Here is a 26,534-nt window from a genome sequence, read left to right on the forward strand (position 1 = left end):
ATACACAGACTTTCCCCAGGCTACGTCTTGCATCAGTCTGCCCAGAATGTATCTGCATAATGTGCAACCACCTTCTGCCTGCCCTGGCAGTGCTCCACGGCCCACGGCTCGATGGTGCCTGCCGCAGATCAGTGCTCCTGCTGTGAGGACCACGTGGAGCGGGTCCCTCCTCGGGCTTTCCTCCTGTCCTTCACCAAACCGCCTTGCTTTCCCTCTGCTCTGGGGCTTCAAAGAAGGTGACATGGGCACATGGCTGGACTGTGCCTGAAGAGCACCCGAGGACGTGAGGACATCAGCTCTGCCCAGCAGCAGCTGCAGCGAGCAGTTAGCGTCTTTGAAGGGAAGACAGGGCAACCCAGAGCCAGTGAAGCCATCTACAGCCCAGAGAAGAGACAGAGCAGGGAATAACAGGATATTCTGCATGCCCCCTGCTCCTTCCAGGCAAAACCCACAGGTCCCCAAGGATTCTCCAGGTCCAAGGGTGCATCTCCCACAGTGAGAACTGCGAAGTTGAGTCACGGCATCTTCATTAGGGGCCAAGACACAGCTAATCTAACCGGGGAAATGGTGCTGAAAAAAGCTGCAAGGCACTCTTTCTACTCCTTGAGTGCAGAGTCAGTTCAGGCCTAAGGCTGGGTCTCCAGCTTCTCCTACAGTACTCACGATGGAGACCTGCAGAGCAAAGAACGGCACATAGCTGAGCCATCATCCCCCTCCCACAGGGGCTTCACGGGGCTTCGCACGGCACGAGGGCTTTTCTGCTACACCCCAGAGCTTCCCCATCCTGCAGAGCCCCGGGCGTGCAACACTGAGGCCAGAGGCTGGCCAACACCTTGGCCCACTATTATATTTTATATTCCTATAATGTCTCTCTAGAGACATCTCTTCCACTCCTTTGATCCGTCTGTTCCACGGAATTCCACATGCACTACCATATTCCCACATCCAACACATTTCTCCTTCAGTTATCCTCTACAACCATCTATCAGCCCTAGCATTGGCACTTCCACACCCTCCAGGACAGACGCAGCCCCTCTTCTCCTCATTCCCCATCAGTCACATTATAAATACTAGCTCTTTCTCAGCTATTAATCCCAACTTGCAGACCAGCCCCTTTGCCCCTCAGGGCCCTCGGGCCACTCAGAGGTGGCGTTTCCTCGCCGCTCCTGGGGGGAACGGCCACACCGCGGTGCCGTCACACCTCCAGAGCTGCCTCTTCTTCAGCTTCTTAAAAATTACTATTGAAAACCATGCTCCCATTTTAAATTCATTTCTTCTCCTGCTATTGTTCAATATATTTTTTAATTTAAACACAGTACAACAAACCAATCAAAATTGCTGGGCAGATACTTTAGGTAATCGGGTTCTGACGTTCTCCAAACGACAGGGCATGAGCACTTACCACTTACAAGTGAAATAATAACAATTAATTCACACAGTACGTTGCACTTTGTACACTAGTAAGCACTTAAATATTACTTTTAAGAGCCTCACAGTAAGCCTGTGAGGTAAGCAGATACTATCATACATCCTTGCAAGGTCCAACCCAGAAACTGAGCTTCTCCAGTTCTGCAGGTAAGGACAGACCTAGCGTTTTACTTAAAGCAGTCATGAAAGTTCTCCATCAGGATCACAGCTCCATTGTGCACGGCAAGTAAAAATAGCACAAAGCCCCGTTCCACCCCCGGCGCCTGCAGCCGCAGCAGGCCGGTCTGGCAGGGGGCTCGGCGGGGTCGAGGAGGAGCAGGGCGGCCACCCGCACCGCCTCAGCCCCGTGGGCAGCAAGCCCAGGCTTGCTCGCCGGCGCGGAGGTTTCTCACAGGTCTTTGGTAACTTTGCCCATGCGGTTTCGAACGGAGCCAGAAAAAGAAATCTTCTAGAGCTGCAACATCCTCTTTCTGCTTTCGGGTGTGCCTGGGACAAGCTCTCCAGCAATGACAAAATCAATAGCATGACTTTCTTCGGGGAGACAAAAAAAGCACGCCGTGCCATTGTCTTCCGGACACACAACTAACCAGCCTGATCGGCGCGAAAGGTCACCCAAGCAATGTCACCCAATATTCATAATAGCAGGGTGTGCTGTTCGCTTCCTACTGTCAAGCAAAAATTATTTTTGCATTGTCGCAGGCGTTGGGTGGCAGAGGCTCTGATGTGAACATAGCACACTCTGAACCCAAACGGCTTCATTAGCAAAGCTCTGCTCCTGCCAGCCAAGAGCCGCCAAGTGTCTCAATCAACAGGAGATTAGTGCTTGGTACAGCACGAACCTCAGAGCACACCACGAAATTGCCAAACTGCTTTATTTTAATGTGGAAACTTCTCCAGAACATCCACGGTCAGAGCGTGGACGGAGAGCAGCAGCAGCGCCCTGCCCCGGCGGCGACACGAGAGCCGGGAATGTGAGCCACCTCCCCTGGGGAGCTGGGCTGGGGGTCTGCAAGCCCTGGTGGCATCTCAGCAGCAATCTGCTCTTCCTCCAAGCCACCTCAACGGTGGCACACCTACCAACACCCCGAGATGAAGCCAAGATTTGGAAGACCATGCAATGCTGCAGACTCTGACTTGTTGGGTTGGGGGTTATGTCAGCGGGACTCCACAGACTCTTCTCCCACTCTAGAGATTAATGGCACTTAATGATGGTGCGAAGATGGAAAGATTGCCTGAAAATCAGGTATCATGTATGGTGGTACACACAAGGTGCTTGCACTGACAAAACGTGATGCTTCAATACTCTCCTCTGCCAGCCTCACTTATCTACCTTGCAGCTTCTCCCAGGCTTAAGACAAAAGACTTATGCTTCACGCCTGCGGAAAGACTTGCACTTTCCCATAAGAGTGACTCCCACCGCTGGCCGGGGCGGTTACCTAAGCGAAGCTCAGCCACCCTGCTAGGCACGTTCAGCCCAGGTGTGACAGCTCCAGAAAACAACCCTGAGCTGCAGCATGACACAGACCAGAAATGAACTGCTTTTATTTTCATGCTGAATAGCTGCACGAAAGCAAAAGGAAATACATTCTCTTAGTACAGCAGAAATATGCAAGTGCGTGAGTCAGTAGTTCCAAAAATACATTTCATAAGCTGCAAAACAGATACGTATGTTGCCATGGCACTTAAGCAAAATTAACAAATCTCAAGCTTGTTTCATATATGAATAAAAATCAAAGCGATCTTAGTTTCCCGTATCCTCAGCTGCTTTATTGCTTGCCTGCTAAGGTCAGTTTTGCCACTGATTTCATTTGTTTTTTCCTTATTTGGTTTTTGAGGCAAGACTTCTAAGGGGCATTTAAAGATTCAGATGGGTTCCTAGCAGGATTTTCAGAAGTGCCTGGATACCCGATTCTCAACAGGAGCTGGATGCCTATGTGCTTCTGAAAATCCTATTAGATACCTATCTGCAACTCTAGCCACCTAATGCCTTTACAAATCCGGCTGCTAGAGCGTGATCCTGCACGCTTACAATTAATGGGAGCTTTTCCACTGACTTGAACAGGAGCAGGATGGAACCAGCCCTAAATGAATGCTTTGATTAAATTATCTCTTGCACACAAAGAGCAAGGTGCACTTAGGTGGGCGTTAACAAAAAAAAAGAAAAAAGGAGAAAAAAAAACAGCGTTACTAATCTGGGATCTTATTCACATCTGTTGAAGTCTGGAGCAGCTCCAAGAAAGCTTACATTCCCGCAGCTTATGCCGGTAGGAGTAAAAGCAGAATTTGGACGAAAAGGGTGCAACAGAGGCGCGGTGGTGGTTGCGTGGACGTCAGAGAGGCTACGAAGACCCCCCTGACGCCCATCTCCTCCTGCCAGCAACTCCCGTTAACCCCGCGCTCCAGCGGCCGACCACGAAGAGCAGTGGCTCTTCGGCCCCCATCAGCTATCTGAAGGCATGCCTTATCGAAGCAACTATACATGCGCTGTGTATAGAGTTACTAACTCTGCGCGCGTACTACTTATTATACGCTTGCACAGCCGGGCACCTGCTGGCCTCAGCCACGTGCTGCTGTACCAGGGTGGTTCCCACACCCCCTTGCTGAAAACTGGTCAAGACAAGTCTCCCTGAGATGCTCCACGTGTATTTTCTGCCGCTCTGGCCGGCGGCTAAGCACGTACACCAGCAGGAGAAATGGGTCTTCAGGACTTATTAGCATCATCCCTTTAACAGAAAAAAGTCCCCGGCTGTTGGAAGGATCCAATGCTCCAAGGCCTCACTTACCAGGGCATCTGCCTGGGAGCAATCCCATCGGCAGAAGACAAAACAAACCACGTGAATCAGGATTACAGGACCCAGCTCCAAGTTTCCTCGGAGCTGGCAGAATCAGTCTTGCTATATTGAATCAATTTTCTCAGAACAAAATACGACGAGATTCTGCACTCAGTGCTCTCTTAAATGTATGCTTCTGACGGCTAATTCTTAGTTAAATCTTTCTATATATAAAGTGCTAGAGCTTTCAATATGCAGCATGCAGTAATATGAACCCAAATATGCTTCCCTTGGGAGTAAAATTAACAGCCATATCGGGTAAAGAATCCTTACTATGCATAAGATAAAACCACCTTTTGCTTGTATAGGGAAGCTATGAAAATTGAACTCCTTAGGATCTTCTTTTAGCTCAGAAGGTTTCAAATGAAAGCAAAGAACAAGAGGGGTGGGTTTTTTGGCAAATGTTAAATATAAAGTCTCATAAAAAATTTTAGCAATATGCAAATAATTTCTCAGCAATTCACTTGTTTCTGAAGATGTGTGTCACTATAATCATGCACCATAAATCAAAATTAGGTGAGAAAAATAATAAATTAGCAATTTTCAGGCATTTAATAATCTTGCCTTTATAATTCACTCCAGCATATCAGCACCATTTTTACATTAACAGCCTTACTTTCAAAAATAGACATAACACTATCATAACATTTCATGCTTTCAGTTTTTTTAAAGAATGTCAAGAAACAACTCCCAGTGAGTGTTTCCATCAATCAAAGTTGGGGAGGGTGGGGGGGGGAGGAAAGAAAGGGGGAGAAAAGAAGGAAAAAGAAGAGCAAAACACGCACTCGGCCATGCCAGGGAGGGGAATCCTGCCCCGGCCCGTTCACACGCAGCGTGCCGCACAGCAGTGCAGTTCACTTCTCCGCTGACCAATTTCTCCTCGAATCATGTGCACCGGTCACCCATGTTCGCCAAAGAAGGAGGCAAGAGACCAAGGCTATAAATGGCTCGAGACCCCACTGAACACTTCCTAAGAGCAGTTAAGCTACCAATCGCTTTCATATCTAACTCCGAATTGGTGCATGTTGAACTTTATTTTTACTGATTTTCATTACGTTTTCATTACAGGTCATTACAACGGGATAAAGGTGTCTCAAATGGTTATTTCACTCTATACACCCTCTTTATTTTAGCCCAGAAAACTCTCGAATAAAGAAAGTTCAGAGTTTCAGGAGGTGGATTTTTTTTGTGCAGATTATGATACTACGGTCACAGACGTAAGAAAACTCGGCTGAATGTTTCTTAAGTACAATAAAAAAATGTAAAAAAAACCAACTTTCTGCTTTACGTATTACAAAGCAAGAGGTGCAAGCGACAGCTACGGCCCCTGCGCCATGGGCCGCGCGCCTTCCCCGCGACACCGGCCCCCTCCAGCTCCCACCGGCCGCCAACCCAGCGGTTTGCTGCTAGCAGAGCCGGGCTGCGACTTCAGCAGCGCTGCCGGTGGCCTGAGCCCGGTCCTGCCGCCGAGCCCGGCTGGACAGACAGCAGGACACGGGGAACGCGGCGGCACCGGGCTGTTGGTGGCTGCTGACGCTGAGTATTTCTCATGATAACGCACTGTGTCGCCTTGCATCGTTTTTCTTTGTTTTCTTCTGTTTAGCGTTACTGGGTTCAGCAAGCGTGTGAATTTCTTTCTGGAAGGCAACAAAAACCTAAAAATCAGCTAAAGGACAAAGGGGGATGGAGGAAGGGAAATTACCTATGGCCAAGGATGTTATTGCTATTGACTAAAATATACTTCACAGTAGGATTTCAACTATATTCAAAACTCAGCTTCTACATGAGAGCACTCTTAATAATAAACCTATTTTTTCCCAGCAACACTTCTGCAACTCCCCCTGTGTTATCACATCGCCTCTCTCCAACCCCCATGGCTTGATTTCTTTACTCAATGTGACATCTGTCCACACTAGATTGCAATATCCTTGGGCGACCGAACATGTCTCCTTATGCATCCGCACCGTTCCTAACACAAATATGGCACTATACAAATAAATAAACAGATACTAATAAATATCTATTTAGCCACTAAAGACCTCCCAAGCTTGCAGCGCTGTTTCGCCAGCTGAGACGCAGGGGGCACATTTCCACCTCCCTGGCAAAGACAGGCCCGTTTCGGCAGGATTTGCAGCAAACGAAGCAGTCACGTGAGCCCCCTTTCAGCACATAAAGACTTCCTTGTTGAATTAAGTTTGTTCATGCTACAATCCGAACACCACATCTGGTGCTCGCGGTGACCAAAACATTCCTTGTTAGCTTCCCAGTAAATAAATTATTTTCTACAGAAACACTCCAGTGACTAAGATGAAAATAGTGTGGAAAAGGAAATGTGCCGGACCATTTATACTGTTTTTATACGTAGTTTAATGGGCAGAGCGCTGCTGAATACCAGGCTGCAGCTCAATTGAAGTGCTCCACTGTCATCACCAGCAGCTGCAGAACCCCCGAGACTGAGACACAGCCCTCCCATTCAAGCTCATTTCATCCATTGTTACTTATAATATGATCTAAAGGAACATTTGCAGGATTTCATAGAAAGTTTAAATGTTGTTTGATGAGAGCCATTAGATATTTAAATCTGAAATGAATGACATACAGTAGCAAGAGAAGCAATCACAGCACACCTAAAGTAGAGCAGTAAACTTCATGGCTGTTATCTTCACTTGTCAGTGGCTAATGTCTGCAATGGTGCGTACGGCACCATAATGGCAAGAAGATCTCTACAGAATACAACTCAGACTGACATCAGGCCTTGTTTCAGGTATCCTTTTTCCAAGGAACCATTCTTATATAAGCTGAGCATAAAACAAAAAGGAAAATACCAAGTGGAGAGGCATTTCTCACTCTTTTTCAAAGTCATCCCATTGAAACCCAGTGGATGATCTATGTTCAAAAACGAGGTGGTTACCGTTGCAGCTTTGCTACCTGAGTGTCTAACAGCCTAATCCTGCAGCACTGCTTTTCCCATCGTTCCTGGCGTTAATGTCCCTGAGGAAAGGGACTAGCCCAGGTGTCCTGCACGGCACTTCCAGCAACACGGCTATTCCGGGAGAGGGTGGCCTTCTGACTAAAGCTTTCACGCAGGTATGAAAAGATTGCAGTCATTCATAACCCATCCGTATCACATTTCTCCCAGCTCTCACAAAGACATGAGTCTTTCCCGGAGCGACCCTCCTTTATGGAGGTCTATCCTTCTCTGTCACTTTGCAGCCCAAGAAAAGATGTTGAATTTTTCCTCTCCCAGTTTTGTCCTTTCCAATCCTTACTTTATTCCCCCCTTCCTACTCTTCCTAATTTGACTGGTATTTCATAAGTACTCTTCATTTCCCCCTGCTGCTTGTTATTTGGGGGTCCTACCTCTACACTGCTTCAAATGACTTTTCCTTTTCTTATTTTTCTTCTGCTCTTCTTTAAATTCTCCACTCTCTCCTTTAGCAACTTGGGTTTCTTTCTCAACGATCCATTCGATAAAGCCAGACTGCCTCCTCTGACTCCATTTGACCCGTGATACCTCTTCAGTCCTGTGCACCAAAGAGTTGCTCATTTGGCTTGATCCTCACCAAGCTCCCTATTTGATCCCTTCCCCACCTATAACCATGCAGTCATCCTTCCTTTCTTACTCTCCAAACCAGGCAGATCGCAACTTCAGGGCAGGCATATTATCTCTTCTGCTGCCCATCTCTCTGTCCATTGCCTGGTGTCCTTCCATGCATTTTCCATGATTTTCAGCCAAAGAGCGGATGACTGACCTGTTCTCAGCCCTCTTCTTTCTATTTGTTCCTTCTTTTTTTCCATAGATACAGCTGATGGTTCTCACCACAAATAACTCTTCTCCGCCTTTGAGTCTTCTGTTGCTCTCCCGTACCACAAGGAAGTTCCTGCTGAATCTCCGTCCTGACACAGCCAGCAATTGCTCGCTTCGTTCCTCCTCTTGCAACGTGAAGCATCTGAGTGGAAATCCCGTGACCAGGCAGACTTCCTCCACCACAGACTCCTTCCCTGCTTCTTAAATTCTCTGCCCTTCCCACTGAACAGCTCTGCTACTCCAACTTAATTGAATCACACACCCACAATCCCAGCTGCCTCTTCTCTGCCTTTTACTCGCTCTTCATTCCCGTTCACTCTCCCGGCTCTAATTCTCTCTCTGTGCAGTTTTTTTGCCAGTTCCTTCCAAAGAGTAACTTATACAATAAAACATGACTTTCTCCCTTCCCTCCCTTAGCCTTCTCCTTCATCCTCTCTCAAGGACAGAAGGTCCTCCTCAGCTGGTGTCTCTATGCCCTTCGTTTTTCCCCCAGCGATCCGATCCACACCATCTCCTCATGTCCTATCTCACCACCTTCCCTGCTCTTCCCCTAAACCTCTGTTTCCTCTTCTCCCCCCGTCGCCCAGCTTTCCCCTTGCACAACTCAAAACACATCTGGAAACACCCTTGACAGCGCTGCCCGCTGTGTCCCGCTGCTGGTCCCCCGCTCCCTACCACGTCCGCCTCCGTTACGCACCAGCCTTGGTCTGGTCGGGCTGCCGGGACGAGCAGACCACAGCGATTCGTGCCAAGCAATCCCGTCTCTTTGTTCTCCTCTGCTCCCCAATCTGTCTATCCATCTGCTGTCTCTTGTTTTATACTCAAATTTTAAGCTCCTGGGGAAGGTTCCATCTTTTTGTTTTGGGCTTGTTCAGCAACAATAAGGTTGTGGGCCATGACTAGGCCACCCCTGTGTTAAGATTTTTCAAATAAATAACTAAAATCTAGATTTTAATTAATTTGTTAAAATCTTTCATTTGAATTTTGCCAAAAATAATTATTTTCAGTCAAAGCAGCAATTTTTCTCAGGAATATTTTCCTCTGTAACAGACTCTAAAAACCAAACCAGCTTTGGTTTGTGGGAAATTCACCCTAAAAACGGGGCCGGAAGGGAAGCAAACAATTACACACCATGGCGAACAGCAAGATTTTACTTGGCCAAAGGCAGAAAAAAACATGATATCCTCCTTACCAGTTTTCACTTTTTTCTCCAAGAATTTTGAAGGAAATGCGACAAAGAGGAAATTACGTTTGTCAACATTATTGTCGAGGAGAGAAAGGATTTCCTCCTTGCTTTTTGTTCTGCTCTGACACCTGGCGCTCTGCGAGCGAGGAAGGTGATGCACCGAGCCTGGGGCGAGGGGCCGCACGGAGAGCGCCGGCTCCGCATGCCGACACGCTCCTCAGAGAAGGGCTGAGGGTGTCACCGCATCAATTCAGATTATCCAGTGAAAGGTATGGAAACAGCTCCTGCTAAAAAGCAGTGCTTCAAGTAAAAGGACTTAAAAATAGATTTTCTTGGTTAGTGTTCAGCATTACTGCTTGGAAAAAAATATAGCAGTTCTGAAAAGCATCTTTAATGTTCCTTTAACGTATCACTAGTCATGAGAAATAACATGCTACAGAGGAGACATAACTTATTTATTATACACTGGATATTCACAGTCAAACAGACTATCGATGCTTCATTTGTAGCACAGCTGTGAATTTGTGGGTGAAGATCCTGGGAAACAGGTGCACTTTAAGCCCCCAAGTCTACATTTAGGTCCTCAAGGGAGCAGAAAAGCTCATTTTGAAGAGGAGCAGCGAAGCACCCTGGGGCGTTAGCGGGAACGCACGAGGTGCTCGGGGTGCGGACCAGCGCAGAATCCAAAACCGGGGCTCCCCACCCCCGGCTCACTTCTGGAAGCACTTTTCAGAACCCGGAAAGGTCATGCTGATGGCTCAGCCAGGAACCCCACGGCAGAGGGACCTGGACATTGCAACCCCCCATCGACACCCCGGGCTTTCTCCTGAGCCAGGACTGCGAACTGCTCGACAACATCAAAGAGTTGCATGGGCAAAGAGGGAAAATCCTCAATGAACAAACACTTTCATCTCCCTACTACATGTGGGCTTCTTTCCTGGAAACATACCTATCCCAGGATTTTGTTTAAATAACGCAAGGAAGAAGCAAATTGAAGAGGCCTACTCATACACTGTGTCATCTCACCGTGGTCTTGGTCTCTTCCAAAACCTGTGACTGCCTAAATCTCCTGAAATCCATCCTCTCTCCTTTCCAAAAGAGTGCACTGAGCCAAGGGTTGCACTCTAAAAACTGCCCCAAAATTAAACTAGCCAAACGATAAAGCATCTTATATTACCAAAAAAAAAAAAAAAAAAACCTATTTTTGCTGAAATATCTGTTTTAAGACAGAGATTTTTCAGTCATTTATCAGCAATGCAAACAATTTGCTTACACATGCCAAAATGCAAGATATATTCAAAGGTATCTAATCAAGGCACTTCCCAGCAGTTCAAATCTGTGATTCAGCTCACAGAGCAAAAGACTGACAACTCGGTTGAGTTTCTTATTATAGGCATCCCCAAACCCACGAAAAATGTACCCTCCATTCAGCGTGTCACTCTGTACTTATTACTGCTATTAGCCGAAGCAGGCAGGGTCAAAGAATGAATGTCCTGATCACAGTTACACCCGACACCACGATTCTGAAAAAACATGCAAAACCTTCTTTTGTTAAACCATCTTTTTGTGATTCGTAATTAATTTTTCCTTGTGAATCATTCTGCAGCAATTCTGTTAACATTTTTATTTCATAAGATTCAGAACAAGAAAATAACACAAATTACTTCATCCTGACTCATTATCTAAGCTATGTGAATTACCAATAAAAAGCAAAAAACAAACAAACAAAAAAAAGTGGTACAATATTCTAGAAATTTTTTTTAACTTTTAATATAATATTGTACTAGATGAGAAGAACATTTTCCTTTATTTTAAATAAGGTTTCTACTTGATAGGATCACATTAAATTTCATTAAAGAACAAGAATATTCCAGTTACAGGATAACATCCACTTACAATTAAGCCCCTTCCAGGCTTTGGACAAAAGGCACTATCCAAGAATATATTGATAATCATCTTTTTTTTTTTTTTTTTCCTGACATAAAAGAAAGTCCTGCGAGATCTCTGACCACCGAGCTCACAGGGCAAGGACTCGCATGCTGCTGGGAATCAAGCTGGGGCACCTCTAGGAATGACCACCTTTACTCTGCCCATGACAGTCCCTCACCCGTAGATTACTGCCACCCAGAAAGAAACCCAGAAAAAAAGAAGAAAACAGATCACGTGGAGATGATTTCAATTGCAAAAGTGATTTCTAGACAGAAAAAGCCTAGAAAAAAGATTTTCTACCTAGATTTCTCCGCCGGCTCTGGGGTCGAGCCCTGTGGCCACCAACGAAACCTGAGCAAACCGCGGTCCGCAGGATGAGCACTGGCCTCCCCGAGAGCAATTCGGAGGGGCCAGCAACCACAGTCTGCAAGAGCAGCTCCGCTCGGAGAGCTACGCCCATGCACCTCTGCAGACGGACATTTTGGAAGCTGAAAAATACTTATTTCCAGCAAAAGGAAACACGGTGACCATAACGCGCCTGCAGCCCAGGCCGTGGTCCGTACACTGGGGCTGGCGTTGGAGGAGGGCTCTTGCACGCTCGTCCGGATCTGGCACAACCGCCCATCCTCACCATGCCCGGTCCCAGCACTCGGGCCACGTCCTGCCCGCTCACTTACGGCCCCGCAAACGCAGAGAGTTTAGGAGGTTCCACAGTGTTAAATGAAAATGGAATTTAATCTTGTATATTTATATGAAAAAGGGCAAGTGAAAAAAAAAGTCCTTGTGCTTTTAGTCCCTTTTCAATAAGTTATATCAAATAATGTCTTTTGCTAACTGCATTAGAGAGCAATTATGACTTAATGGCTGTCTAAATCCATTATCAGTGTACATTTAACCTTTCAATATTTAAAGATAATATTTAATTTGAGCAAATTAATGGACTGCCTGTGAGACCAAATATATCTATTTAGTCTCTCTGGTTTTCCATCAGTGATATTTCCCTTTAGATAGCAACTTCTGTGACAAGCAAACTGGTAAAGTTGTTCTTTGTATTCATACTTCAAATAAACATTAATAATACAGTGCTACAATGACCTAAGTAAAAAATAAAATCTTGAATAACTACCAGATTTATCTGCTATCACTGTTAACGTTATTATTTTCATATCACTCCATATTTATCTTTGATCATGCACAGAAAAGATGTTTATACAGTTGTCTACTTTTTTCTTATTATTTTTCAAAACTAATTACTGTATATTAAAAATTCTACTATGAATCCTTCTTTTAATCTTTGAATTACAAATATTTTGGGAAAGCATTTTCAGTAGAAGGCACAAATTCCTTATTTTCAAGAAAGAGTGCAACGGTGTTTATGAAGTTTCAAGACTGTTTTAATTCAAAATAATTTACCTACTGAAGACAGACAATTGTACAAAAGCTTGCAGTTCAACTGCAAACAAATTTTCCCCAAAATCAAAAAAGCAAGTAAACAAACCCTGATTAGCTAAAGACCAAAGGTTTCATGAAAGATACTATTCCTTTCATATTACAGTTGCCATGGAGTCTTCCCGAAATTTCAAATTAAAATACACCCTGCTCAATACAAATTTTTGTTTCCAGTGACCAAAATAACTCATTATTTAAAATGGAGATTTAAAGCTAGGTTTCCACACCTTTATTTTGGATACCTAAAATCAATGGCCAGATTTTCAAAACCGAGAGTCGGCTTCCATCTCACTGATAACAGAATGCGAAATTCAGAGCACTTGTTTAGATGACTAATTATATAGCAAGGAAAGCTATAACTGTTTTTGAAAATGATAGACATGGAGATAGAAATTTCACAGTTTAACGAAAAAATTTGGGTCTCTATTCCAGGGACACTGCAATTCAATTTCATACATGATTCCAAAAGGAGAGAAGACGACGGAGGGAACGCATTAAAATATATATGCCTCTTCAAAATCTGCCTATGCATGTTGCTCCCATGATGTCATCTTTATAGTCTCTTTTCTCTTAAATAAAAAGGTGATAACGTTCAAAGTTTACACTATTTAAATAAACACAGGCACTTCACCAATGCAAGCATATAAGTGACTGCAAATGCATTATCATGTCAAAACCTGGTGGAGCTACAGAACTAGGTTGACATCTTATTCACATATTGAAAGGTTAGAGGTGTTCCTCTGTGAATAAGGCACTTTAAATATAGTTTGACTTTGCACATTATGCGCACTTTCGATTCCACGGTACTACTTATCAGGCTCTGTGACAAAATGCAAAAAAGTTTTTGAGTTGCACAAGCATGAGCCTGGCACGAATCCACTGAACTCATGAAGCTACGGCCAATTCATGCCGTCGTACACAAGCAGAATTTCGCCCAGTCCCCCGAACAGTGCAGCAGGTTGAACTGTAAAAGAGCCACTGATGTTATCACTCACATGTAATTTCAGACATAGAAACTACACTAAACTCAACATCCAAGAGTGGAGTCGAAGTGGATGGAAGTCAAAATGGAACGAGACAGCACTGCAAGGAAAAGGACCTGAACTGCGAACATCTACTCAACTGGGAGAGCACAGAAAACCCTAAAGGAAACGCTGGCAGGAAGGCAACACACTTCAGGCAGGTGCCCCATCACTCCGATATCCATACCAACTTCCTTATCACTGCAGCTCTACACGGCGGCGACGACGTCATGAGCCCAGGACTGGCAACCCAAGGCGAGGACCTATCTCCCAGGCTTACAGATGGACAACGGCATGGCGAGGGGCACACAAAGCGGGGCACGGGGGTCCCCACAACCCAAACGCAGAGGACTGAATACCATCACACCTGGTGGGACCATGCGGCTCTACTATGGTTCAATATTTTTATTTCAGACCAGGAGATTGGATTTAACTATCTCAGTCCTAACGATGAAATGGATTTTATCTCCTGTGAACAAAGTCCTCTTAGGAACCCATAAACATATAGACTAGGCCAGCAAGTGTATTTATCTTAGTAATAACATTTTGAAAAGAAGTGGCAAAATTCTGCTATACAGATGCACATGTACCTACGCACACAATGAATTTCCAGAAAGGCACCTTATTGTATTTTCTAGGATCAAAACAAGTGCAGAAGTATTCAATCTCATGCCACATCTGACACTTAGATTATATTCAGCACTTGAGTAAGGTCTGATGAATTCCAAGGAAAGATTTTCCGAGGAAAACCTGGGTGAAACACAGACTGCCCATGGAAAGCTCACAGAGCCCAAGCAGGGAAGGACGAGTTACATTGGGGTCTCTTTCCAAGCGCTCCCAGCATAGATCTCCTGCTTGGAGAAGCAGCAGAGGTCCAAGCTCCCTGGAAGGCGCCCACCACAGCTGCCTGCCGGGGACACGGGGACAGTGCCTCCGTTCCCTCCTCAGGAACAAATCCGGAGCAAACCCCGGGGGGCAAGTGCACACCTGCATCCGAGAAAGAAGTGTCCGGTTGACTTTCCCCATCAGAAAAGGCATGTTTGCTGGAAGCACGCTACACGTGGCGGGGAGGGGGACAGATGGGGAAGGGAAACATGCTATTCAAGTGCTGGAACAAGAACGAGCGAGCGTAAACTGGCTGTATTGAAATTTTGTCAAAACATTACAATAAGACTTCTGGCCATCAGGGCTGAGATGCTGCAACATTAGTCCAAGATGATTTTTCGATCAAAAAAACTTAAAATTTTTAAGACAAAGCATGGCAATTTGAGCAATAGCAGGCAACTAGACCAGCTAATCCAAAATGTCCCTTCCAGTCCTAACTTCCTCTTTCAAACATTTTAATAAACAGGATTGATATACAGCCCTATGTTTATAGACACCAAAGAAATACTTTGCAATACAAATCTTAATGTAAGATTTATTATAAGATTCAGTTGCCAATAACTGGCAACTGAAGACACACGGGAGTGATTAACCGCGAGCAGCCAGCCACTAATCTATGGAAAGAACTGGCTGGGAATGTGGGATTACCTGTTTTTAACAAGTCCATTAGATAAGAGACTGTATTTTTTTTTTTCTGCTATTACTTCTAAGACACAACCGGTATGCCAGCTGTTAATGGGATCCGATACTACAGTATCTCACATTTCATATTAATCACGCTGGAACTCAAAGGGACCCACCAGCCATCGCAGGACTCACCAGCACGGCATCAGAAAGAAGAGCGTAATTCCTGTTCAGTCTTTCCACCTGAGTTCAGCTTGAACCAAGCATCAACTGAACAGCTTTAAAATGGCCAACGATGACCATTTTTTACTATATATATTTTTTTTCAAAAGAGTTTTTATCCAATAAAGACATTGTAATCGTTTTTCTTAAATAGCCACAACTGTAGTCCCAACAAGAGCAGAAAGGAAATAGCGGAAAACTAATGACCTCGTAGATGTGAATGGTTTTCAGCTTTTTTTTTTTTTTTTTTTTTGCAAAGTGCTGGTTATGACTTAAGAAACCATTCCAGTCTGAAAACCGTGCATCTCACAAAAAAATAAATACTTTCTCCTTATATGCCCAAAGCCGGACAACCAGCAGTGCTCGAGACAGGGCTCAGTCCCTGCACAGAGACTCACGCATTTCAAGGCCAGAAGGGACTGGGATGCTCCCGCCCGAGCTCACACGTGAGGCTTCGCAGAGCCCTCCTCGCCCTATCAAGCTGACCATCGCTGACCTCGGAGGAGCGCTGGCCATTTGAACGTTTCCTCAGGCTTTTTTTGAATTCCTCTGAGTGCAACTGGAGTATTTCTCGTGCTTTCCAAGGAAGCGATTCTGTTTGCAAAATAATGTTTTATAACAGCTATGGATAGCCAGGTTTGGGGGGGTTGTGAATGCATTCGGTCAGTGGCAGAGGAGACGCTTACAGCTAGCTTGAAACGTTAGGAACCAGCATAAGGCCTCTACTTGCTGGGCAGCACATAGCACCAGGGAGCCTGATCTCTCCCTGGAGGACGTCTGCACGTCGCTCAGCTCTGGCCAGGGAAAACGCCATCCAGGCTTGCTCGGGAGCGAGCTCCTGGTAAGCTGCTTAGGTCCAAACTTGGAGCCAAAATTAATCCCAAGACAACCAGATTCAACTCTACCCAGCAGCAGACAGCGTCCCCAAAGCTGCAGGACACCAGCGAAAGCGAGCTCTCACGATCCTCCCCACTAAAGGAAGGGAACGAAAGGACGTTTGCATGGGCCAGGTACTCCACAAGGGCTGGACGTTTGGAAGATCAGGTTTATGCAGGGGCCCTCTGGCGAATACCAGAATCGGAGAGAGAAAAACAAACAAATATTGTTATGCCTCAGCAAACCTTATTAATTTCAGAAATTACAACCTCTCAAACCAATGCCAACAATTAGGAACTCAGAGATTGTCCTTTGGTTGTCATCTTAAAAGCCCAAAGAGGACTGTATCTACAGACCTGAAAAAAGATAATTGTTGGTTAGACTTCTGTTTGTGACCATCAGAAATGTTACCTTAATTTGGCCTTAATGACCTATAATCTCTTTTAGCATATGGCTTTTAGAATGGTTATTTTTCAGCTTGATCTATGGCTATAATGGAGCAGAACAGAACTGTGGGTATAATTAAAATAAGTTCCTGTAAAAGTGGAATATGTAGTACATTGCTAATGTGTAAATGACTAAATAACTTAATTAGGTGAAATGAAGTGCACTTATAACCACAGATGCTTAAGCCGAATCATGATAATGTTGTGTATGTGAATATATTTTTTTAAATATGTTTATAACCCAAACAGTAGGACAAGGAAATACAAAGCATACACTAGTTATAAGGATGGCAGTTAATTTTTTAAAGAGAAGTTTCATTGCAAATTAATGTGAAGCTGGTAGGGAAAAATAATTTTTAAATCACTTTAAAATACTGAAAGAAAACAACTTTTCAATAGGCTGTTCCAGTCCCTGAAAACATCATCTTCCAGCAAAATCTCAAGCAGAATATATGAGAAAATTATTCTTCTGGGCCAGCGTAAAACACTAAATAAATAAACAGAGCCCTCGTTTCCCAAGCCCACCTATTCGTATCATGCCTCCCCATTCCCGTACCCATCTCGTTCATTAGCATGAGTACGCAGGGCAATGAAATGGGTACGTCTGCAGAACACAGGCACGCAGAACGCCCAGTCCTTCCCACAGGGAAGTCAGTAGGAAAATTCCCACTGCTTTCAACATGGAACAACAGGCTTCCAGCTCTGGGGGAAAGCGCACAGAGTGCACTTGACGATTCAAAACATAGGCCTGATCTCGACAGTCTTCCATCCGAGAGTGTCAAACTGAATACGAGGAGCTCTAAAAATCACTTACAGCACTTGTATTCATTGATTCATCCATATTCATTCTTCCTCTCTTTATCACTGAATCCTTACGGTAGGTGAATGTATCATAACCATGAGCATGATGAGGAGATGAATAAGACAAATTATTGAATGTGTACTTGAAGGAGGCTTCAGCCAAATAAGCAACCAGGAAATGCGTACTTTAATTTTACAATGGAGGATAAAAAGGAAGGGTACAAGGCGATATCTTCAGAAGTACCTAAAGAGCTGTAGCATGTCTTCCTTCCAGAAAGCAATGATTCTCCTCACTGCCCTCACTAAAATAAAAGCTATTTTAGACTTTATCCCATTAGTTTCCTAGCAGAGCACTAGATCCTCAGATAGCGTAGAATAGCACAACTCTGGGTGTTTGTAGAGCTATGCTGATTTATTCCAGTTTTGGATCTGATAGATTATATAAATCCACCACCACTTCCTTCTGCATGTTATCTATTATTTTTTATTACTCAAAAGAAAGTCAAGGTTACCAAGTCATAGGGCCCAGATAACATTTTCCCATCAGTTGTTCAACTTTTTCGTATTTATTAATTCACTGCCTCCAAAGAGAAAGAGAAGTGTCATGTTTGCAGTACTGCTGAATGAGCTAGCAACACAAAGTGTGAATACCCCCCAGAAAAACTGTTCTTACTACATTTTCAATACAGTTTATAAATCCAGGATTAGACAGCAAGCATCTAGAATTTGTGGTGCTTCTCTATGAGGAATTTTCCCAGGATTATCCATCAGTAAATGAGATGTCCTTCCTTCTTAAATAAGTTCTCTCAGGAAGCTCTGATTAGATTAGGAAAAAAAAGAAATCAAAAACCTTTCAAGTTGAAAATAATTCAAAAATGCAACAATAAATGCAGGAGAGCAAAACAGCTCTTGTATGTAAGCAAACCCATTTTAAGGCAAAATTTGGACTGAGTCAAAAGCCTCAGAATAACTATTTGGACTCACTTGCTATTAGTCATTTAGTTGGATTAAAATCAAAAGATGCTAATAAGGGAGATGTGCATTCACGGCTGGGTAGACACCCTGCCACTCAGGAGAAGGCATTTTACGGGACCCACCATTAAGAATGGGATGAAACGGCAATGCAGAGAAAATTTGCTCTCCTAAGGTGCAAGGAAGAAATTGCACCTCCCAAGAAGGAGGGAGGAGGTAGGTCTCCTTCTCCGAGGAGCGTCACCCACGAAGGAGGGTCCATTTTACGCCTCATCTTCAGGAGCCAACTGAAATCAATTAACTCTGTAGCTGGAACCAATTAACCCTCTAAAACGTACAACGTCAGAGTGGCAGTCTTTAATAAACATAATAAATACATAAATAATAACATAAAACACTGCAGTAAGAGAAGAGTTTTCAAGTCTATATGATGTGGTCCCTTGATTCTTCAGTCACATAAGAATGAAGGATTTTGCGTTCTTAAAAAAGACTCGAGTAGACCCAGGGGACCATTAAAATAGGATTCATCTCATTTAACTTTAACCATCTAAAAAAGCAGGCATCAAGTCACCAAGCTCTCTTTATAGCCAGCATGAGGAGATGGGTGCCTTGAAAGAGCCATTTTAAGGCATTATCTTAAAAAGGGATGAGCTTTCCTATCTCTTTCCAGACACCCGTCTCCCGGCACTGGCATCGCGGGAGCGGGATGCCAGCCCCCGGGGAGGCTCGCAGGAGGCAGGGCGATGCCCCCTGCCCGCGCACGAGCGCCCAGCGGCCTCGTCCCTATTCCCGCCATGCTGGCTTACGGCCGCCGGAGAACCCCACGCTCCCGCGCAAGCCAGAGACACCACGAAGGCTGCTATTTCTCAGAGAAGTTTTTCCATGCTTTGACTTTGGCTTTTTAAATCCACTTCAATTTTTATTCATGACTGTTATTTTTCAAATTCACTTTTTCTCAAATTGGCCTTAATATATTTGTCGCTATTCTGCAGATTATCCATGTCTGCTCTTAATTTCCAGTTTAACTAGGCCTTTTGGACAGCCATAGATGGGGAAGAGGCTTAAATAGAAAAATGTGACTGTAAAAATATTACCCAAATAGGCAAGGGGACTCCAGAGCATGCATAGTGCTGGTAACCCAACGCGAAGATACGGCATTAGAAGGTGATGGTCAGTGCAATGGGTTTCATCCTTCCTCTGCAGAGGCCACCAGAAGTTTATTTTTTCCAGAACTGGGAACATGACTGTGCTGAGTAAGAGGAAACTGCTTTATATTAAGAAGAATAAAGCCGCTTCTTTTATAATCCTGCACTTTCTATTTAAGCTCTTTCTATTTTGGATTAAGAAAATAACAACTCTCCATTAGGCATAGCATTAGACATAGTCCTGCTTTCAAATGCATCACAATTTCACCTGATGGTGAAGAGGCAGAAGACTTTACAGACAAAAATAAATTAAAAATCAGTTAAAATACATTTTTAAAATTTGAAAATATCATACTTTAATACAATAAATCTTCTCCTTGTGCTCAGATACTATGGGTGTGACAGCCACATAAAGCGCTTTGGCAATAATAGGCAGTGGGTCTTCTAAAAGTATGAAAATGCAAGTAATAATCTCCTTATCTGCTGTCTGCTTAAATTCTGGATTACATTGTTTTCAATCCTGCCTCCATTCTTATGCCTTGACTTGTAAATTTTAAACAGATAACCTTTTCTCCACCCTAAGCAAGAAGCTCTGGTAGAAAATGGGGAGAATTTTGGAACTAAGGCCCAAGTCAAGTTTAAGACCAAGCAGTATCGTGGCCGTTCGTCCTGGACTTAGGGGATCCTGTTGCTGAAACGAAATCCTTGGGAAGGCGTTTTGCCCCTGCCTCGGTGGAGCTCCCTGGCCAGGACTCGCACTGCAGAACACCAGACCTTGCCCCAGAGCGCTCAGGTAACGAGGGGTTAGTGAACTGCAGTGTTTCTCCTGTCCTGCAGAGCTGGCATTCACAAGTCCCAGGAACGAATAAAAGCAAGTCGGTAAGGGGAAGAAATAGAGAAAATGAGACGACAAACATCTGGACAAGCTGGGACCCATGTAAAGGTGGGAAGTGACCACGTTACTGACCCACTACTGCTGACGCAACCTGGACTTGGCTGCATTTTCAAGAAAGATTTAAAAAGTAAAATTTGGGTTGTTATAACGTTTTTTGAAGGTGGTAATGTTCTTACGCTTCAGCTAAACTGGGTTTGGGGTTATAATGAGAATGATCATTTAATTTTTTTACTGTCGAGACTCTATGTGTTAACTAGGAAACCAACTTTCCCGTGGAGAGAGGGCATCTACTGAAGAACGCACACCACGAGCCTGCGCGGGGACCAAAGCCATCCTGAACCCTGAACTGCGCATTCACTGCCTGCTAATTGACAGCATTGCCATCTTAATTTCCTAATTGGATATCAGCACATTTTCAGCATCTTTGCATGTTTCAGTCACAGACGGGGATACATGAAGGAGCATCACCATTTCACATTGACCACACCGCTTAATCGAATCTCAACATGAGCATGATCCTGAAGCTCTCTCTCCACTATGCTGCCACTAGTGCCAATTAACTGCTTCAGTTTTAAAAGACAGAGATAAAGCAAAAAGAAAAATTGAATATAAATGAGAAAATTAGGAGAGGGAAAAAGACAATGTCCATTAGTTAATAAGCTAGTTCATAAATTAAAAGCTCTAATTTGTGGCGTTTACAAAATACCTAATTTTAGGAACATGAATTTTCCTCTGTTTATACAGCAAGACACAGTATTTCCTACGTAAGTAAATCTTTCCAAAGAGTAAAAATCAACAAAGTGATTAGACGCAGAAAACAAAAGTTAAGCAATGGGTTTGCTAAGAACTCTGATTCTGCAGAATAAAGCGTTATCTAGTCTCTAATCAGGACTTAACACATAATTTTTCCCAAAGGACTACAATGGACAAAATACCGTTTAATAAAGTTGGCTTAGGAGAGCCCAGATTAGCACAAAGAACACAAGTAGGTCCCGAACAATTCAAATTTAAGACAAACCAAAACCAACAACTAGTAGGTGACACTAGTTAGTCAAAGCACAGGAAAACCTATTTGTAAGGTCTGATTAAACAAATGGCATCAGTAATACTCAAGCAAAACGAAGGCATGCCCGACAGGGAACTATCGCACCAGAAATCACAGAACATCGCATCTGCTTTCATTTAAAAGATCGGGAAAAAGTATTTTCCAAATCTTTGCTTCCATTTCTCCTTCAAATCTCTGTCACAAGCATCTAGACGCTACTGCAAAAGTGTCCTAGGTCTGGAAAAACCCAGTAACACGTTTCCTTCAAAGCCAGGGGAAGTCACGCAGCAGGATGCAGCACTAATTCCCGTGCAGGGACCATTCCAAACTCTGTCCCAACTACACAGTGCGGTCAAGGGACAGATTTGGGGATCTGTCTAAATTTCTGGGAGACGTGAGTTACGCTACACGAGACGATGTGCGAGGGAGGTTTTGCAGTATTATTACGTCTTTAGAGCCCAAATCACCTCCCCTGTGCGCAGCCTCAGCCGAACAGGCAACGTTGGGTCGAATCCAGCATTTGCTACCATGGTCTCACAATTTCAAAACCTAATCAAGCTATTAGACTCCTTTCTTTCCTTTCGGGAGGTTTGGTGGTAAATCTACTTTATCATCAACTCAGCAGTCTCAGCCTTGCGCTTCTCTCAAAATATCCCCAGCATTAAAACAGTTATGGGGCCTAATGGACAACAGTCATCTAAGGATAAGAAGCATTTTCTCCTAATGCAGTGCACCTCGGCCAGCACGGCGCGGCGTATTTACCGTGCCTTTCGGGGTCAACCTCTTATGTGCAGTCCCAACAATTAAGAATGCAATCTGTAAGTATCTAAAAATAATTTAATACAGTTGTTAGCACTGTATTATAGCAGCACACGCCAGCTTCGCTGCTGTCACCTCTCCCCCTTTACTGAGAATCCCTTCACAAACGAAGATGCCTGCAGGATGACTTGTGGGCATGGAGAGATAGTCCCAAGCAAGACAGAAGTCCACCCAACCAGCCCTGGGGCACTGCAATTGCAGAGATAAAATACATCCCAGCCTTAGCTCAGCATGTCTTTGCTTCTAAAATATCACAGCAACCCCCTTTCACGCAGCTGCATTAGACACCAGAGCTGCAGTCCTTCCTCCGCCGGATCTCAGCGGCTTCCGCGAGGAACGTTGCCCAGGTAGGACACGCAGCACCAGCTCTTCACCGAGGGAAGACCACGGAGGGGAGCGCTGTGCACGTGGAGCGCGGCCCCGGCTCGTCGGAAGCGCTGGCGGAGCCCCAGCCAACGGCGCTGGCAGGTGCTCCCGCAGCACACGGGCATAATTCAATCAAGCTCCCGGCTGACGTCACGAAGCACAAAACAACTCAAATGCTTTATGAACAGTGCCAGAGCCCCCGAGATTCAATTAGGGCCCTGATATTCGATCAGGAGTCATACTTAGCTGTTTTTAATATAACAAAACCTTTGTACCAGTTATTTATCAAATAGGTTGATCGTATTTAAATGTGCAGTCGGAGGAAAAGGGGCATCGTGCCGTGTTAACCTGACGATCCCAAACCTTCAGGAAGGAGACAGGCTTTTATTTGAGAAAGCCCAGCACCAAAACTGGCTCGGGAGAGGGTCCAGTTCACCCCCTAGAGAACAGAAGCAACCGAATCCCTGTTTCCTCATGGATGATACACACGCCCGTGATGCAACTGATTCCAAATGCAACCATTTCCAATCTTTTTCATTTGTGCTCTCCTAAAATTATTTGGGCAGAGGTATTGATTGCTGCATAGTGAATGCAATATGCAATAGGCTTTTTTTTTTTATTAAGGTAAACTTCACCGAATCCCTTAGGAATAGCTCCTGAGCCTTCAGAATGTGACATACTAGATGAGAACCAGTAGGTAATACCCTTTCCCTGCCTGAAGTCCCCCTTGTTATGCATTCGCACCCCTCCAGCACCCGACCCGAAAGGCTGATCCGTGCAGGGTCACCTCCCGTGCAGGGATAAGCGGAGCACCAGGCTGATTCCCACCCAGAGTGCCCTGGCCCAGCCGGCACCGGCAAGGCTCCTTGCCAAAGCCACCTCCGCCTGCAGCACGGACATCCCTGCTGACAGCAAATGCAAGGAAAAAGCCAAGAAAAAAAAGAAAAACACAAAAACCCACCATCCTGAAGGCCAGCTCCTGCTGCAGCCGGCTGGAAAGCTGCACGGGCTCTCAGCCGCCACCGACCGCGCAGCGCCAGTGGCCAGCACTTCTCCTTCCCTTTCTCTAAGCCATTGAGATATCAAAGTCGAATGCACCCTAAGAGTGCCAGATACCTTATCTTACCCTCAGACGCCTTTTCACCAGGTGAAAAGAAAATCATTACGTTAAACAAATCAATTCTTCGGGGATTAGACAAATTCCACCAGAGTACTCTGCAAATACAGCAGCGCATGTGAAGTGTTGTTTCCAAAACAGATCAATACCCAGCGCAGACAACAATAGAGCGCAGCTCCGTATTGTCACTACTACCAAGAGTTGGCGTGAAAGACATCATTAAGTGGTGGCTGTCACAATAGCACTCGCGAGAACAATGGTGTCACTGCACCTTTACAGAAAATACTTTCTCACAGCTCCAAATTCCGCCAAGACAAACTGATTTTTAAATACACCTGCTTGCTCGATACGCAGCTCAACAGCACTAGCATTTACCATGGCAAAAAGGGTAAATACGCCAACCCTCCTCAACGCTCCTGCTACCTCTGCAGGTTTGCTAAGAAAAAAAGATTACGTATTAGTCTTGGAAAACGTTAGAAGAATTATCTAAGCACGTGGTCGCTACTGTCCCTCCGCTTTGCCAACGAAGACAAGAACAGGTCAAAGCGGGAGCTTCAGCAGGCGGCTGCTGCAGGGCCACGGCTGAAGCCCAGGCCCAAACCCCAGCACTATGGGTCCCACAACCCTGGAGCATCGCCAGCGGTGATGGACCCGGGGAGGTCCACAACGCCCCGAAGGGCCAGCAAAGCCGCGGGCCCCATCGGGGGTGCACGTGCACGCGCGTGCTGGGGATGAGGTCTGGTCAACAGCATGGAATAAGTAGCACCAAATCAAGTTCTTCAAGGGGTTCGTTTTAAGGGTTTTATCCCTGCTGCCTTTGGAGATGCACGGGGAACTCCGTGCACAGGCGGTCCAGAGCGCGCACGCTGATGTTCCTCCTGCGCACCCACCTTCAGCGGGACGCGCACCACGCTCCCACGCCGGGCCAAGCCTCGGCGAAGCAACGGGCACCTCCAGGAACAGGCCAGGGTCCCGGGGCAACCTCTCCCTGCCGGCCGCGAGCGGAGGTGGGAGATGCGGCCACCCGAGCGCCGTGAGCCTGCACCTTAGCAGCCTCCAAACAACGGGCTGCCTGAGCTAGTGTGAAATAAAAAAATAACGCGCACTTCTTGAAATGCAATCTCTGTCCCGTTTTTAGTTCTACTTCTGACTATGTCCACCTCCCCGGCATCGTTTATCCGGGAAAATTTTGGTAGAAGACCTTCAAACCATTATGAATCCATACCCTGCTCCTTACTAAACAATTGCAGATCCATTATCTCGGCTTGTGGGAACCGATCTAAATAACGTCATGACATCAAACACCAAAAACCACAGGCCTGGGGCCACCGGGGCTCCACGCTTTTCTAGGCCTCGCTAAGAAACAAATTTCCAGATACAAAACGTAGTTTACCATTAGGAGTAAATGTTTGATCTGTAAAGCTACAAAATGACTGTGTTTATCATAGTAGAGGAAAGGAAAAAAAAAAAGGGAATAATTTTAAGCTCAAAACAAAACTGTTTATATGACAGCTTTTAGTGCTCCACGATTCTGTGCATTTAAGAGAGATTCAAGCAATTAACAGCATAAACTTTCATTACATAGTTCTATTATATATGCTTATGTGACTTAGTTGTTCATCTGTTATTTAAGTGATTTCCTCATTACAATAGTACGGTAAAGATATTTGCTGATGTTGTCAAAAAGCGCGGAGCGGCGCAACCGCAGCACTCCTTGCAACCCGCAGCGTGCGTCTCTGAAACCTTTCACTTAGCAGGCAGGTAAAGCAGCGAAGCGATTCCAAATTCAGGAAAGGTTTAAATCATGGAAGAAATAAAAAATAAATAAATAATAATAATAAATAAAAACACACACACAGACGTTCTTTCTGCAATAGCCAAAAGATAAGTGCGAGTGGCACAGCAGTGTAATTCGTGCAGCCCGGTGCTCCAGCGACGCACCGAACTCGCTTCCCTTTGTCTAAGCACCAAGCCGGGAACCTCGCTTCCCGCGTCCAAGTGCACGGGAACAACCGTGGGCGGCTGCGCCTTGGGCACCTCCTCCGTGGGACGGGTCCCGGCTCGGGCTGTCCCGAGGCCCCGATCCGCCCCGCCGCGCTCCCTTCGGCACGGCACCGAGAGGAGGAGGAGGAGGAGGATGCAACTCTCCGCGAGGAAGCGTAGCCGGGAGCAGGGGAGGCGACCAGCATTCCTCCTCTCCTTAATCATAATTACGAAACATCAGGGATGAGCAACATGGAAGCCGTCGCCTCTGCGCGTCTACGCGGCTAAACCCTCGAGCGTGCTGCACGCGGCGGGGCGAGCGCGGCGCGACACGCGAGCGGAGCCAACACCCAGGCGCCCGCGCGTTCTCCGCCTCTGCTGCCGTAAACCCTCCGGAATCACCCATGTAGCTGCAAAACACGGCTGCCTCCCAACTCTCCCTTTCCTTCATCACTAAAGCTACGTTACCCATCCATGTGCTTGCAATTCCTCATATTTAATTTTTTTCCTTTCCATTTGCAATTCTGCATTATAACCCCCCAAGATAAGTTGCATCCTTCCAAAAATCTCCCGGTAAAGGGTACACTCCTCCCCAGCACGCACGCGCCAGCATCGCTCCTGCTGCCACCAAAGGCATCTGTGCACACACACTAAGGTGTGCCCAGCCCGAGTGGCTATCAAAACA

The 26,534-nt window shown here is 45.3% G+C and overlaps 1 protein-coding gene across 12 annotated transcripts in view; it reads right to left on the minus strand.

Annotated features, from left to right (window-relative positions):
• TCF4 (transcription factor 4) overlaps positions 1 to 26,534 on the minus strand; it is a 216,969-nt gene that overhangs the window by 182,307 nt on the left and 8,128 nt on the right. The gene's annotated exons all lie outside the window — the stretch shown is intronic.

The sequence above is a fragment of the Apteryx mantelli genome, chromosome Z, assembly GCF_036417845.1.
Source record: "Apteryx mantelli isolate bAptMan1 chromosome Z, bAptMan1.hap1, whole genome shotgun sequence".
NCBI classification, from domain to species: domain Eukaryota; kingdom Metazoa; phylum Chordata; class Aves; order Apterygiformes; family Apterygidae; genus Apteryx; species Apteryx mantelli.